This window comes from Bidens hawaiensis, unplaced genomic scaffold (genome assembly GCF_021521415.1).
Source record: "Bidens hawaiensis isolate Kalapana, Puna unplaced genomic scaffold, B.hawaiensis_p1.1 tig00026173_1, whole genome shotgun sequence".
NCBI lineage: Eukaryota > Viridiplantae > Streptophyta > Magnoliopsida > Asterales > Asteraceae > Bidens > Bidens hawaiensis.
The window spans coordinates 20,542-36,234 of record NW_027494202.1 but is presented as its reverse complement, the minus strand read 5'-3'; positions in this window follow the sequence as shown (position 1 = coordinate 36,234).

Below are 15,693 nucleotides of genomic sequence, written 5' to 3'. Positions count from 1 at the left end.
TGAACGTGGTAGATAGGTTGAAGTTTTGCTTCCTCATTCGTGATTGTGCGGGTAGGACCGTCACTTGCACTTAGTAGGATGGCTAAACTTTACCTGCGTCTAACCTGCGTGTAGGTTTTTCCTCATTTTTTCTGAGGATAAGTTAACCTTTGAACGTGGTAGATAATAGTTGTGAAGTTTTGCTTCCTCTTTCGTGATTGTGCGGGTAGGACCGTCACTTGCACTTAGTAGGATGGCTAAACTTTACCCATATCTGACCTGCGTGTAGGTTTTCCTCATCCTTTTTGAGGATAAGTTAACCTTTGAACGTGGTAGATAATAGGTGTGAAGTTTTGCTTCCTCTTTCGTGATTGTGCGGGTAGGACCGTCACTTGCACTTAGTAGGATGGCTAAACTTTACCCATATCTGACCTGCGTGTAGGTTTTCCTCATCCTTTTTTAGAAATTCTGTTTTGAACCGTTCGACGCGCGACTGTCAATAGGTTAGTGTTCAGTTCCCTTTTTCATGATTCATGCGGATAGACCGGCACTTTCATTTAATGGGATAACTGAACTTTTCCCCTTCAACTGACCTGCGTGAAGGTTTTTTCGTTTTTTGGGTTTATGCGGGTTTTGCCGCCTTCCCCACGCAACGACTTCACGTAATTATGCGGTGAAAACCGGCATATCCGTGTTGAATAAATTAACCGTTCGACGCGCGGTTGTTAATAGGTTAGTGTTCAGTTTCCTCTTATCATGATTCATGCGGATAGACCGGCACTTTCATTTATTGGGATGACTGAACTTTTCCCCTTCAACTGACCTGCGTGAAGGTTTGCCGTTTTTTAGGTTTATGCGGGTTTTACCGCCTTCCCCATGCAACGACTTTTCACGTAATTATGCGGTGAAAACCGGCATATCCGTGTTGATTGTTCATAAAAGTATAAATGTAAAATCATCAGCGTCGATGTTTTAAGGAGAATCATTTCCATTAGAAGTGGCTCTTGGCCTTTTCTTTACAAATTTGGAATTGATTTACATGCAAACTGTGTAAATGAGCTCCCTTCCATGCTGTTGGGATGGGAGTGCCATCGAGCCGATACGCACCTGGTTCGGGATCTCGTTCTTTACGCAGCATGTAGTCTCCACATTGAAGCTGGAATTTTTATTCGTGTTTTCCCCAGCTGGGGTTCTACACGCATCAGCCTGCTCAGCGTTCATTGCGCCACGAGGTGTGCGAGCGTCCCATCTCTGACGAATGCTTCGACCATGTCCTTTACGTCTATGCATTCTTCGGTGTTGTGGCCTTTTGTCCTGTGAAAGTCACAGTATTTACTCCGATCAGCATTGTGACGATGTCGGATTATTTGAGGCTTTGGCCATGGGAGCTCCTCAGTAGCGAATATCTCGGTGACGCTTTTGGTGAGCGGCGTCCATCTGGAGTTCTTGTTTGTATGTACATTATCCCTTCCGCCTAACCGATGTTGCAAGCCGGATGAGGTGTCAAAGTTTACCCTTTACTGCCAAATGCCTAGCTTCCGCTTTTTGTTTAATCGGGCGGTAAGGACGTTGTCTTCTCTTGTTTTCTGGGTGTAGAGGTTTGTGCTCTGTGGGAGATCTCTACCCAGTTGCTTCTCCGTTTCCGCAAAGCGTTTAGCTGCTGTCATGATGGCATCCCATGTGGATGGCATGCCATCTTTACCCGTTAAGGTGCGGATGAGCTCTGGGTCGTTCGCGCCCTGAATAAAGGCAGCGCGAACAAGATCTTCGCTAATGTTACCCAGACTTAGCTTCTTCGAATTGAAGCGAGTGATGAAGTCTAGCAAAGATTCGTCTTTTTCTCGAATGCACTTGAGGATTGTCCATTGCTCCTCGGTATATTTTCTTTGCTGGCTGAAGTGTTGGCTAAACTTCTGTTGGAAGTCTGCCCAGTCGTAGATGTGGTTGACCGGTAGACGATCGAACCACGCTCTAGCAGCCCCGACAAGCGTCATTTGGAACATGTAACACCACGTAGGTTCCGTCCAACTACTGACGGTTGCCCCCGCTATGAATCTGTTCAAATGGTCATCTGGGTCGGATATACCATCATATGTGCCTATGCTGGACATTTGCTTGGCACTTTTTGGGGCAATTGCTTCTGCAATGTCCCTTGCAAATTTGGACGTTCCTGCATTTGCAACGTTTGGTCTGAATGTTTTGGAGAAGTCTCGTGGACTTCCACCTGTGCTTTTTGGTTTGAAGGCTTGTCCAAAATGCCTTTTCGGTTGGGAGTCCGTTTCCTTACGCTTCCCTTTTGCCCTATGGCGAGGGTTCGCGTCGGTGTCGGACTCCTCCGAGTCATCGTCCCCGTATTCTTCGAATTCGTCAGCCTGTTGGACGGAACGCAAGCGTTCGTCAAACTCAGCTTGGAATTCTTTTTGACGTGCCTCCGCCCATGCCTTAACTTCATCGAGTGTTTGGCGGGGGAGTCTTGTTCGTTTCTCTAACTGGGTATCGGTGAATCCAGTGAGCGATTATTTACTGCACTTGCCCCAGCTTGAGTAACTGGGGTAGTGTTCGTAAAATTTACTTCACTTGCCCCGGCTTGGGTAGCCGGGGTAGTGTTTGTAAAAACTGTGTTGCCGGTATTCCCCCCAGTAGCTGGGGTTGTGGTTACCGGAGTTTCTTTAACCATCTTAGAAGTTTGAAAAAACTGGAGAAAAATGTTCTAGCTTTATGCACGGATGGCGCCAATGAAGAAACACTAACCAGACCCCGGGCAGATTACTGGTAACCTGGGGGTTAGATAGATGTTTCCCACGAGGGGTTAGACCCAGAGAAGATGGTTCTTCTGATAACCTGCAAAACAGACACCGTGAGCTTGTCACTGAGAAGGGGGGGGTTCCTCCTTGTGACCACCCTCCGGCGTGAGAATCAGACTAGATTGCTCTTTAAATATAAGTGTATATTAAGAGATTGCTAGAGCAGATATCAGGTATAATATGATGATACGAGATAAGATTAGATGATCATACCATTTGTGGTATTTATAGCCGAAGGTAGGTTTCCAAGGAGGTGTGGCCGGCTGCAACAGTGTTCATGTTCCACCAACAGTGGCCTACGCACGTGCCCTGCTGGTAGTTGGTGGGTAGGCAGCGGCTGATAGTGACCAGGCCTGCTGTGTACTATTCCTTTTCCACCAACTGCCGGCTACGCACGTGGTATGGCAGTAGTTGGTGAGTAGGCAGCGGCTAATAGTGACACAGCACAGGAGCATGCTGCTCGCCATACTGTTGTCAATAAGCTGTCGTATCTTTAGTCAGATCTTTTTCCCATACCTCGTCAGGTACAGTACAGAAGATCTTCCCGTATCGTACGGACTGGCTTATTTGGGCGGGAGTATTCCCCCTCCCGCCCTTGTGCGGGATTGTTCCCGGCTTTGCTCATTCCCTCAGGTGACACTGAGTGATTGAGAGCTAAGTGCCTTGTGCGTGTAGCCTTGCTGCGCGGGTGGCCTTCCCTGATGGCTTGTATCCGAGGCTGCGGGGACAGGCGGAGTCCTTCACCATTGGGAGGCATTTCCTGCGGGAACAGCTTGCGTACTGCGCGTAAGGACGTCACGTCTCTGAGCATGGTTGGTCCTGCGGATCCAGTTGGTTTCTGCGCAGACGTTCCTATTCAAGGTGAGTCTTGCGGGTCCAACTGGGCTCTGCTGGGACCTACCTCTTCACATATCATCTTATATTTTTTAAAATTCAATGGTATGATTTCGTGTTAAGAACATTCGGCTCAAACCGCCAAACTTGAACTGGTATTGGCCGATCAAGAGTCAACTTGACTGGTTTTGTTAAGTTTCTTCAAAAAGCCCAGTTATATACATTGGTTATTTGGTTTGTATATATACATAACTAACGAGCAATACTGTCGGCTTGATGAATCTACACCTTTTTATTAGACCATGTAAATATTAGGCCCAATGTATTTATGTCTTGTTTTTTATATATAGTGTAGGCTCAAATGTGTGGCCCATCTTTGTATATTCTCCCCATATAGTTAACGGAAATCATTGGCTTAATGAGATGAAAAATATTTCATAAACGTTTTTAATGAACCAAACATGTTATTCTTGAATTTCAATTGTAGCGAAATCCAAAAACCAAACATGCCGTGTACTTCGCCTAAAAACGATGCATGAAAAGTTTAGTCTTCGCGCTAAAAACGATGCATGAAAAGTTTAGTCTTCATCTAAAAAACCGCATTGAATGATTAAAGATTTGACATCAAATTCTTCTAAAACTTTAAGAAGTTATTTCAATCATGAAAATACTTTATTGTTTATAATGTTGGCAAAGCTATTACTATTCTTTGGTTTGTATCAAAATGATTTGTTGATGTATTTTTTTTCATTAGTTCCGCCTTATATGTCCAAACTGTTATATACTGATTATTGATTAATGTTATAATATTAGTTATGAGATTTGGTATCGTTTTGTTACCAAAGTTGACATGATATCTCAGTGTGACAATGTAATCGAGTCCAATACAAATTTGCCCAACACGCGTTTCAAATTAATTTATGTTGAAATATATGTTTGTTACTTTATTTTCAACTCAATGTCAAATATTTGTTTGTATAAGTACTTATCAAGTTATCAACATTGTTTCTGGTATTGTATTGTTTATATGGAGTATTATTGGGCTGATTGGCTGGATGGATACTTATGGGCTTGGATGCTAGCTTGGGCTTGAAACTAAAGATGAGAAGGCCCAGCCCATACGGGTTTGATTAAGAGTTTTGGTATAATAGAGCAAAGACCGCCTGATGCATGAGGAGTAGAGGTGCACAAATCGGGTTTTCTAAATACCCGGGTTCGGGTATGACCGGGTATTGGTAATAATCGGGTAGGGTTCGGGTCGGGTATTGTCTCTAAAAATCATACCCTATGCATCGGGTTCGGGTCGGGTATAGAACCGGGTATTCTAAAACCGGGTATTTGAATACCCTATTATCGGGTATTGAAAAAACTCTATTTACGGGTTTTTTCGGGTTTTTTTCTGGTATTTTTTTATATAGATTGGATTTTTTAAAAGTTTACACTTTTTAGGGGTATTATTCGGGTATTTTTAAGGTATTTTCCGGGTATACATCGGGTATTTGAAAATACCCGATTTTGGGTATTGGAAAACCTCGGTTCCGGGTTCGGGTATTATCGGGTACAAATCGGGTTTTCGGGTATTACCGGGTACAAATCGGGTCCGGTTCGGGTTCGGGTTTTAGTGCCAAAATGCATACCCTATCTGTACCCTACGGGTAGGGTCGGGTTCAGTTTCGGGTATTAAAAACCCAGGAATTAGAAAAACCGGTTCCGGGTATTTATTTCGGGTCCGGTTCCGGGTTCGGGTTTCTTGTGCACCCCTAATGAGGAGTAGCGTTTTTTGGAAGATATTTTATATACGCTCTTGTTTTCGTCTTCTTGATTCCAGTTAGGGTCTCTATTGTTAGAGCGTTTGCTTATGTAGTTCATCATCATCATCATCGTACTCAGTATATCCCACCAATAGCAAAGCTATAGTAGGGTCTGAGGAGGGTAAGATGTAGACAGCCTTACCTCTACCCCATAAGGATAGAGAGGCTGCTTCCGGTGAGACCCCCGGCTCGATAGTAGTTTTGCATCAAGCCTTGGACATAAGGCACATAGCACTCAATCATCGGGACACCGGCTGATCGGTACATGTACCCTTGTCTTTCGGCTATCAACGCCACTACATGATGCCTGATTAACCGTCCGTCACTTTTAACGTTATTTTCACGAGATTAGTAAAATAACGTCAAAATTAGTGCAATTTCACTTTTGCCTACCCGAGGGTTCACACATATATACATCATATGTGCGCACCGCAAGCAGGGCTATGTTTGCTTATGTAGTTGTTCGTATTAAATCGTTACAATAGAGGCCTGAGTTTGTTTTCTATTTGACGTGTACTGATTGTAAGTTTTGAGAATAAAGATTTAGATTTAGAGTTTGTGACAATTTACCACAAGCAATTCTTTTCATCTGAGTTATATTATGAGAAATGAACGTATATTTTAATGCTTTTTATCATAAGATGGTTGATCTTGTACAAATTTTCTAGTAATTATATTAAAACATGTTTCTACAATAATTTACTATTACCACGGGCTTGAGTTCTTTTAAAGAACTTGCCTTGGGCTTTGGGTTTGTAGCAGACTGGAGCTGGGCTTGTACTACATACATTTTTTTTTCGTTTATTTTAGAGGGTGTACTTTAAATGTTCCATAGTAGAGGTGAACAAAATGGTTAACCGGTTTATTTTAATACCCTAACCGGTTAGACCGGTTAATCGGTTAGGTTAGTAACCGGTTTTGACAGGCTGCAGAAGCGGTTTTGACCGGTTAGGCCGGACCTAATAACCGGTTTTTTATAAAATAATAATTAAAAAAATCGGTTAACCGGTTAATAACCGGTTTTGAAATCAGAAATACTAACCGGTTAGTAACCGGTGGTTAGGATTGGTTAGTAACCGGTTAGGGTTGGACCGGTTACTAACCGGTTACAAAATCGATTAGAAACCGGTTTATGTGTGCACCTCTAGTTCCATACACAAGTACATAACTATTGTACGTTTAAAATATAGCATTTTATAAACAAATATATCATTCTAATGTGTTTATTCTTAACAAATATATCTACATTTAAAGGTAACTTTTATTTAAAATGAGCTGGTACATTTATTTTTAACTTTTTTTTTTATTTTTCTTAAACATAATGGTTTCTTAAATACCATATAATACTGCGACGTGCGTTGTCTACGTTTGGATATAACTTTTTTTTCAAAACTGAGTATGGTCAAATTCGATATATTTTTACCCTTTTTTATCAATTTGTTTTTCCGTAACGCCAGTGGCTGAGCAAATTTATTTCATATGGGCTCGAAAGATATAATAACAATCGGGCATCAAAGTTTTCGGGTTGAAATGGGTCAGGTCGGGTCAGATCACATAAAAAAATGCAATATCTTTATTATAACAAAAATGTATCATCAACATTTAATAAAATATATATAAAGTAATTTTATATAAGACACAACCACTAAAAATTCGTCTTTTATTAACTCCAACTCTTTGTCTCGCCATTTTAGTATATGTAATTTGTGTTAAAGAATTGATCAAACTAGAAGTTTTGAATACAATATATCTCAAGAATCTAATTAGATGTATATTTTTGAATGCCGATAGAGAGGGTTATATAAAATAATAACAAAATAAGAATATATAGTAATAATACGGTAAAAATACTTTAGTTGGCGTATTTCATTTCAAGTTAACGAAAATAAGAAGAAACTACTAAAAACAATTAGAGAAAAAGCTAATAAAAATATTGAAATATTCTACGCTCAGCCATGATAGGTATACCTTCAATTTTCAAGAAAAAATGGAAGCAGACGAATTAATATGTTTATATTCAAAGAAGTCCCTACTAAAAAGAAAAGCTAAATAATTCATTGTTATTGTGTTATCTCTTTTGTATCTTTCTTATTCCATCATCGTCGTCTTCCTTCTGTTCCGGTTGTCGGCCGGAAGAAAACAAGTAATTTTTTTATAATATTCTTTTAAAGATAATGGGTTCGTTCATCGAAAAACAACGGGTTCGTTCGTATGATAGTGTAGGCTATATATAAATCCGAAAAACACCCGGTCTCTTAGGTGTACCTCCGCCACTGTAACGCTAATAGATTCCCATACAAACTTGTCCAGCACACGACACATGCTCCAAATTACCCCAAACAACTCTTCTCACACCGCTTTGTTATGAGAATAAACACAAAATTTAATGCTTTTTACTACAAGTATTTTTTTATTCTATTTTTTGGCAATGGCTAGGGGACATATCAATCTTGTTATTATAAGTATGTTGATGTTGTACAAATTTTCTAGTAATTATCAATATTATGCTTTTTTTAATGCTAAACTTGAAAATATATATTTGAATATATTCATACTTCCATAGAATGACTAGGTGGCAAGGGATCTCAGTTTCCGAAACGACCTGAACATTACACGAAAATAATCAAGTCATGAGACATAGTTAATCAATTTAAAAAATGGGTCGTGACAGAGTTGACCTCTATAGCTAAACATGTTATGTTTGGGTATAACAATAACTTGTTTAATGTGTTTAATTAGTTAGGCAGGTCGACTCACTAACCCGTTATGACATGTTTAAACCATTATTTTACAACCCATCAACTCAATCAACTCGCTTACACCCACCAACTCACTTGACATATTTAAATAAATTAGTTAAACTGGCCGGTTATTATGTTAACTAGAGTAATCAAAACATGAACGAGTAGATGTCGAACTACATCAGATAATTTAATTGCCACCTGATAGGTTTCATATTTCTTTCAACAAGTGTCATGACAATCTTGAAACTCATTGTTAACATTAAAAGCTAATTTTGAAACTCTGAAACATATAAATATGCAGTGGACAAAAGTTAATTAAGACCCGTGAAGAAATTTGTGTAAATATTTAATGATGCATGCAGGGGTTAATTATGTAAAAAAGCTTTAGTTGAAGGTAACTAGTGAATATATATATATCGCCTGACAACTTGACATATTTACTAAAATATTTCAAAAGAAAATTGATGAAAATTTTATTCTTTTGCTAATATCCATTTATTTAAGTTCCCAAGCGCATAGTTTGCAGATTTTAAATACTGTTTCAGTCTTGCAAAATCTCATATTCAAGCAACTATTGTTAAAATTACTTGTAATAAGAGGTATGTGTATATAAAGGTATGCAAACATAGACTTCAGATAAAATAAAAGGCGAAAAATGTTCGTGATAAGCGAGCAGAGCGCGACTTAAGCCGTTGATCTCATTACTTCAATGGTTAAGATTAAGAGTAATATAATAAATAATAGAAAGTTAAAGAATACAACCAATCAGGGTATCAGACACAAATGTTTTGAGTTTTGACTTTTTTAAATATGTATATACTTCATCAAATCAAGAATTTATTATATTTTCAAAATTTATGTATCTAAACTAGTTACAGCAGCATGCTTAAATTGTCCGGTTATGACAACATATTCAAACTAGATACAACATCGTGTTTAACTAGTTAGAGCGGTGCATCCAAGTTGTTAGGACATGGCACATAAATGAACTATGAATATAATGGTGTGTCCAAATCATTACAATACTAGTGTATCTATAATAACTTGGCGTCACACGTATACCTTCAGCTTTAAATACATTTTTCCAAGTTATTTAGCGTCACACGTATACCTTCGACTTAAAATACATATGTTGCATTCAGGGTCCTAAGTGCATTTCAATTTTCACATGATTACCTCATCTCTATAGACCTCCACACGTGTTTGTTCTTATTGTTTATTCGGAATTTGAAGCTATGAAATTTCATGAGTTTGTTATGCATATTGGTAGGGATGTGCATGGGTCGTTTGGGGCGGTTTTGGGCCAAATCCATAACCATAACCATAACCGATATGTCAGTTAATGGATAACCATAACCATAACCAATCCGTTATATCGGTTTCAGTTAGTCGGTGTTGAAGGATGTAACGAGTCGGTTATGGGTTAATTAATTCTAGCTTCTCAGTTAAATAAATGGGTCTATTCGGTCAGGGGGGTTTGAAAATAACCTTAACCAAAACCGACCCACATTTGGTAGTTTCTGAAATATTATTAAACCAACCCACTTGTTATGCTAGTTATCAGTCACACAAATTGGTTTTTCTGGAGCAAGCTGATTATTTCAGTAAATTTGGCTTTTTAGTCAAAGTTGATCTTACTGCTGTGGTTGACTTTTCACAGGTCAAATTTGACCTGAAATTTAAAAAAATTTAAAAAAAGAAAAGGGGTGGGGGGGGGGGTTATGAACAGCCAAAGTGATAAGAGAATGCTAAGGTTAGATATAAGAGTACCAGTTGGCAATGAGATTATGATAAAACATAAACTTTTTTTGTTGGTTATACATCATCAAATTACAAACTATAATCATAGCGATAAAATTAGCTCCAAAGAAAACTGTTGATAATCAATAATTTGATTTAACAAAACTTAATTATTACAAGTTACAACAACAGCCAACTGTCAATCAAGCTTCATGCAAAATAACTTTGAAACAGACTCGATATTTGTACGACATCTATTAAATAAATAATATAGATTAACAAAACAAAGCAATCTATAAACACAAATAGATAAACTAAATTAACTATTTAAATATTAAACGGTCCATCCTTGTCTCATTTTCTTCACTTGTAAACCGCATCTGATTACTGTTTGGCATTTACAAAAACAGGCTCCGGTCCTATTTCAGGTGCCAAAGGTATCCTTGCTGGCACATCCACATATTGCGGTGGAATCTACAAACACAGCCAAATTAATTCCATGGAGTGATGATCTTTGAAGATATGCATACATATATGAATATATGAAATCATGTATCTTACCATAGGTGGACCATAAGTTGCCATCATTCCACCATAATACTTATTTGCAGGACACACCTATGAAAACATTGAAGATAATACTCAGTCCAAATATATATATATATATATATATATATATATATATATATATATATATATATATATATATATATATATATATAACATATCTATAAATTAAAATGACCCGTTTTGATCAAAACCAAGTTGATACCCTTATAATATGGCCTGTTTTGACAAGAACCAAAGTGATATTCTTTTAAAATGACCCGTTTTGACCCAATCCCAACCCGAACCGCTACTCGACCCGACTTGCCTGTTTCGGCAGACAATATATATCCACAAGGCGTAAGAAGCTTACAATGTTATGCAAATATATCCATGTTGTGGGACCTGATTTAGGATTCCACTGTTGACCGGAAGCATGTTTGGTAGTGCATCCTGCTGTTGATAATTTGCATTAAATTGTTGTCCATAAATGCCTGACATCAAAAGATGGAGTATATCATCAGTATTACAACAAAAGCATATAACTAATTCATCATAACAAATATAAAGTATCATAAAGTACCTATAGATGGAAAGGACGGAACATGGTAACCCGGAGATGACCGGTAACTCTGTGAATTGACCGATTCACCCCTTGGTGTTTCAGAAGACTCTGGTCGCACCTGCTTTGAAGAACCATAACCAGTTGTGTTCTTTAATGATTCCACTTTTGGTCTCTTGGAAAAACGACCACCAATACACCTAACTCTTCTCATTGCATGTTGGTGGCGCGACTCATGCATATATGGCTGTAAAACAAGACCAACATAACATTATAACATCTTATTTACCATTTTAGAAAACTAAAGTCATCTTTAAATACTAATTCATAACTCACCTTTCGGTCTTTAATAAGTTTCTTTTCTACCTCTGCTTTTGCATGCAACTCTAGTATCGCGTGGTATTGTTTTGGGTTGAAATAAACAAGCTCTGGTCCCATTTCGGGTGCCAAAGGACTTTTGTTATTATGCCAGGTTTGGACAACTTGAAAATACCAAAGCTTGTCTACTGGTATTTATAGAATGGGGAGAGCTTCTGGAAGTCTTTGCATAGTCATGTGGGACTTGCTAACATATAAAATGTAACTTAGAAAATATGTATTAAATGTTGTACTCTTCACATTCACAATTTTTGCTTTTCTTTTTTAGAAAATAAGGCTCAAAGCCTTCTCTATGCATGTTGATGGCGCGACTCATGAAGATAGGACTGTAAAATAAGACCAATATAACACGTTATTTACCATTTCACCAACCAAATTCATCCTTAGTCATAAAATGACAATTTACCTTTCGCTCTTTAGCCGCTACCTTTGCTTTTGCACACGATTCCCTTCGCCTAGTACCAAAGGTATCATTGGTGGCATATCCACAGATTGAGGTGGAATCTACAAACACAATCGAAATACATCCATTTAGTGATGATCTTTAAAGATACGCATACATATATAGGTATATGAAATCATGCATTAAGATCAAGCTGTCTCTGAGAATCATGAAAAAATTTTCAGAAAAATTAATTGAGTGATTGAGTTTAAACATTAAGAATAAATATTTTTTTTCAAAAAAATAGTAATTTTGTTTTTAATAAAAATATTCGCCCCCCTATCAGGGTGTCGGGTTGACTACCCGGCCTATCTCATAGCCGACCTTCACTAAGATATGCTTACATATACCAAAGGCGGGCCATAAGCTGCCATCATTCCACCATTAAATGGATTTGGATGTTGGTTGTACTTGTCCATAAGTGTCTGTTCACGAAGGTAGAGCTCATCATCATTATTACAACAAAAAACATATGCCTATATAATATAAGTACAAGTACATTTTAAAATCAGCATAAGTACCTAATGGAACATCAACTTCCTTCGTTAGGAAGACGACAACCCGAGTGTAATTCCCTGTCTAAAGAAGACGAACCGAATAAAAAGGTAGTGAAAAACATGCTGATTATTATGTAACACCAAGATCTACCTGCAAAAGATCACCAAATAATCAATTAACATGAAAATACAATGCATGGTCAAGTTATACACACTACTATAAGCTAACAAACAAGTTAAATATAATTATTATCACTCTTAATTTATAACCAACTAAGACCAATTTATCAATAATAACACAATGACATATTCATGCATGAAGGACGTCAATGTAAAGTTAAACAACAATCAACATACGATTTACATGTGATTATTAAGAACGAGGTTCAATAATGTATAGTTTCACCTTGCATCAGCAAAAAACAGCGATTTAGGGTAAAAAAATGAGTTAAAAAGCATGGTTAAATAATAATAATTACCATGAAAGATAATGGAGAGAAATGTAAAATCCCTAGATTGAAGAGATGAATATGATGAGAAATTTAGATGAAAAGCAACATAATTATGGATGTGATAGTACAGGAAATCACAGTTTTTTCATAGTTGTATCTGGTGTTTCTTTTATACGTGTTTTCCCCTAATAGTTGAACTAATAAGATATTTTTAATTTAAAGCATTCCTCCAATGTTTCTTTTTTTATTTTTTAAAAATTAAAAGTATTCCTTCAATGTTTTTAGTAACATCACTTGTTTTAAAAAAGGTATTTTTATTTTTGTGATAACAAAAACTAAATCTACTCGTTTTAATAGCAAGTTCAACTCCTAGCTTTTTCATCACTGAAATGAAATCCATCATTTTTTTCTGGTAGAGTTGTTATTATCTTAATGTTAATATTATTTTTTAATGCTCAACTTGAATATATATATTTGAGGATATATATTCATAGAATGACTAGGTGGTAAGGGATTTTAGTTTCCGATACGACCTGAATAGGGAGGGGATTGGTACCGTACCTGTATCAATACCGAAAGTACTGATACCGAATTTGAGTAAAAATAGGGGTCGAATACCATACCGAATACATCGGTTCGGTATTGGTACGGTACTGGTATTTCGGTAGTTTACTGCTTCGATACCACTTTAGCATTTTTATCTTTTTTTAGTATTTAACTGATCCAAAGTAGCGTTTTATGTTTTTTAGCAACACAAAAAGAACTTTTAATTTAGCATTTTATGTTCGATGCCACATCCCCCCTGAATTTATGCAGGGTAGAACTTCCAAAGTGTTATTTATAATTGATTATTATTAATTTATTGAAATTTTTTTGACCTTTAAGATAAAAAAATAAAAAGGTGACATATTTTTACAAACCTCTTGCAAAACCCATAGGCAAACAAAGTTGACAAAACCATAACAAAACCATATTCCCAGAATTGAGATCGCTAGTTATTCCGTAAGAAAAGATATTGAACTTGGATTTTAAATTTTTTTACTAATGAAATGAAGATAGATACTTAAAATTCGTATAAATAGGTAACACAATCAATGATATTTTTGTAAATCGAATTACTACCCATAAAAATCATCAGATGTGTCTTATATAAATTCGGTACCAATACCGATTTTACCGCAAAGTACCGATATCGATACCCATTTTTACCGATACCGAACTTAAGAAAAAAAATACTGATACCGGTACCGCTTACAATCGGTCAGTACGGTATTGGTACGGTACCGGCATTCGTGAGAAAAACTCATCCCTGGACCGGAACATTACACGGAAATAATCATGTTTTGGATTAACATAGTGTTACGAACCTTGTTCGTTAATCAAATGGTCCAAAGAAAACAGAAAGAATCCAGATTAGAAATTTAGATAGAATACAGACTTGATTCTTAAATCATAATATTTTCATTCATAATTTAGTGAAAGGAAAAGTGCCTCTTATAGGCTTACATGAAAACTACTAAATAGTTAGACCCACTACTCAATAACTATCAAGGCACATAACACATTTAATCAATTTAATAAATGGGATCTCTATAACTAAATAGGTTATGTGTGGGTTAACTTGTTTAATGTGTTTAGTACAAATAGGTAATTGACTCACTAACCGGTTGTGACATATTTAAACCATTATTTTACAATCCATCAACTCAATAACTTGTTTTCACCCTCCAACTCATTTACTCATTTGACACATTTAAATACATAAGTTAAACTGGCCGGTTATTACGTGTTAATTAGAGGAGTCAAAGCATGAACCAAGTAGATGTTGAACTATGTCAGGTAATTTAATTGCCACCACCTAACTCTAAAGTGATAGGTGTCATATTTTTTTCAACAACTGTCATGACAATCTTGAAAGTTGAAACTCACCCTTAACATTACAAGCCAATTTTGAAAATTTGAAACATATAAACATGCCGTGGAGAAAAGTTAAGACCCGTGAAGAAAATTTTGTCAAACTTATATTGTTTTAAATGATCCATGCAGGGGTTAAGTATGTAAACAAGGTTGAATTGAAGGTAACCAGTGAAAATATAATAAATAACAGAAAGTTAAATATTAAAACCAATCAGGCACAAATGTTGGTCTTGACTTTTTTAAATATGTATGTACTTCATAAAATCAAGAATTTTATTATCTTATAAAATTTATGTATAGGGGTGTATCTAAACTAGTTACAACAACGTGCTTAAATTGTCCGGTTACGACTGCATATTCAAACTAGATACAACATCGTGGTTAACCAATTAGCACGGTGCATTCAAGTTGTTAAGACATGGCACATAAATGAACTATGAAAATAATGGTGTGTCCAAACCATTATAATAGTGTATCTAAAATCACTTTAGCGTCACACGTATACCTTCGACTTAAAATACACTTATCCAAGTTGTTTAGCGTCACACGTATACCTTTGACTTAATACACATTTGTTGTATCCACTTCAGGGTCCTTCGTACATTTCAATTTTCACATGATTACCTCATCTCTATAGACATCCACACGAGTTTGTTCTTATTTTTAATTCAGAATTTGAAGCTATGAAATTTCATAAGTTTGTTATACATATTAGTAGGGATGTGCATGGGTCGTGTGGGGCGGTTTTGGGTCAAACCCATAACCATAATCGATATGTCAGTTAATGGATAACCATAACCATAACCATAACCATAACCATAACCAATCTGTTATATCAGTTTCGGTTAATCAGTGTTGAAGGTTGTAGCGAGTCGGTTATGGGTTGGTTAATTCTAGCTTCTCGGTTAAATAAATGGGTTCGTTTGGTTATGGCTGGCTTGAAATTAACTTAAACCAAAACCGACCCGCGTTTGGCAGTTTTTGAAA